Source organism: Austrofundulus limnaeus, unplaced genomic scaffold, assembly GCF_001266775.1.
Source record: "Austrofundulus limnaeus strain Quisiro unplaced genomic scaffold, Austrofundulus_limnaeus-1.0 Scaffold537, whole genome shotgun sequence".
Classification (NCBI taxonomy): domain Eukaryota; kingdom Metazoa; phylum Chordata; class Actinopteri; order Cyprinodontiformes; family Rivulidae; genus Austrofundulus; species Austrofundulus limnaeus.
In genome coordinates, this window is record NW_013952939.1 from 95,899 (window position 1) to 98,330 (window position 2,432).

Consider the following 2,432-nt stretch of genomic DNA (forward strand, 5'->3'; position numbering starts at 1 on the left):
GTGGAGGAAGTGAATGAAGCCAGTCTGTGTTGATAAGACTTCAAATTAAAATAAATTAGTCTGACAAAGCAGCAGCTCTCATTTACAGTCGTCTCGTTCAGCTTTGTATATTTCTCCTCTCAGTAGGGTTGTTTACAGCACACAAGATTTCCAGTTAGCTTCTTAGCTTAGCCTCCGTCACAGCAACAACACACACATGCTTCAGCAGAGGCCACACCTCCTCCAGGAAATCACTTCTCTATGCATCAAGTCCAGACCCTTGTACGAAGCAAAGTGAAGGACAGGGTCTGGTTTTTACCAGGCTAACTTTAGCAGCAAAAACTCTAAAGTCATTTTCTGTAACTCAGAAAGTTTTCCTGTAATGTTAGCTTGTTTCTCTGCACAGCTGCAGCACACCAGCTACCTTAAAGTGCCTGAGACATGCATAGCCTTCAAATACAAAAAGTCAAAGAAAACATCTTTATATTTAAGAAAGTAGGAACAATAACCACAATTTTACCCATTTTGTCCCTTAATTGGCATATTTTCTTTTGTAATTGACTCAGCCAAAGCGAAACAGGAAGTGACATCAAAGGGGAACTTTTTAACAAAGAAAACTCTGGTTTTGTTTATTGAAACAATACTACTTGAAATCTGACCCTTCATCATCTCTCTCCAGTGACATGCAGTCACTGGAGGCAGGGGATCATGGAAATTAAAAAGAAAAAACTGTATTAAACACATAACTGTCATATTTATATAATGCTTTGTACTATAAACACATTTCCGATTACCATATTTATTCAAGTATAATGCGTAAAATTTAATCCGTAAAAACATCCATAAAGTTGGGGGGTAGTATTATACTCAGATAAATATTTTTACTCATGTATTTTAACTGAAATATCGGCAAAATTATTGAATCCAGAAATGAGACCGCATTGTAAAAATCAGTTGAAACGAGCTCACCTCTGACACTCCTCTGTGCTTCAGAGTGAGATAATAACAGATCCAGGCAGGAGACATGGTGTGAAAAAAGTGGGGAGCAGTCCTGCAGCTCAGTAATGATAACAAACTAATGACATTAGTGTGTGACTGAGCTGCTCCTGGAACAACAACAAACACATGTTCATCTGTAATGGCTGCCGTCTACCAGTGTTCTGAAAAAGTTTGTATCCCTGAAAAACATTTCCCCACCAGAGGGGGCGCTCAGGAGTAGGAAGTAATCTGCTTTTCCTCCACAAGATGGTCCAAATCTCATGTGAAGTCTCTGACTTTTGTGTTGGCGCCTCCTGGTGGACAATGTGCAAAATGCCAGAATTCATTTGTTGCTCAACATCATGGTTTGCTGATATATAGTTGATGTCAAAATACCTTTTAGTACATATGTTGTTAAAGTAAAACAAACAGTCCAAAGATAATTATATATAAAGACTGCAAAGGCTGAAAAATCTTGAAGTCTGTATGAAATTGGAGGTAGTTTAAGGATTCAATTTTTTATGCTTTTTAAGCTAAAAAAAAGGGGGGGGTCGTATTATACATGAGATCGTATTATGCACAAATACACACAGTAACTTAAACACTTTTAAATATTTTTCTTGTTCAAAATCGCAGCATTTCCTCTTATCCTGTTAAAATACAAGACGAGACGGACTAAGAGGAAATATCAAGCTCCACCTCCAGATTGCGCAATCGTTTCAACCCACTCTGTCTACACTTGGATTGCACAATCCATCCTGCATGTTATGTAGTGAGAGCAGAAAATGTCCATTTTGTGTGTCTTGAATGAGTGGGTGAGAGGATGAGGGTGGGATTGTGTTTGTGTATGCTTGTATTTTTGTCAGGCTGAGACTTGGGTGGCCCCTTCTTCAGGATCATTTGAGGGCCCACTGCTTCCCCTGCTGCGCTGCCCTCTGGTGGGTTGTACCTTTGCCCGCTGGCGCTCTGGTAGCTCTCGTTGTCCGGGGCTGGGTGCCTGGGCGTGTAACGGCTCGGTCCGGTGGCTGCCCGATGGGAATTGGGTCCCTTTGGCCCTGTCGGGCCTTGGCCTGGGGGCGGGCTGGAAGCCCGGGCCTCTGTGTCCATGCCTGGATCTGCTCTGGCGCGGTGGGTCTGTGAGCTCGTCGCTGCTGACGACAGGGGGTTACTGGATGTGGTCGCTGGTGGGGCTCTCCCTGTTCTCTCCTGTGGTCCCCTTTGGGGGTTGGGTGGGTGGCCCTCCCGGCACGGGTGTCTCTGAGGCTCCGCTCTTGGGGTCCCCGGCGCTGGTCTCCCTTATGTCGGCTTCGGGCTTTACGGGTCGGGTCTGTGGTTCCCCCACAGTCACTTTGAAACATTTCGTTGGAGAGATCTTGTATATACATACATGCTCACAACCGCACACAAACAGGAGTTTATATCCTGGGTTTTCCATTCGGGCACTGACTGAATGGTATGTGCATATATATATATAT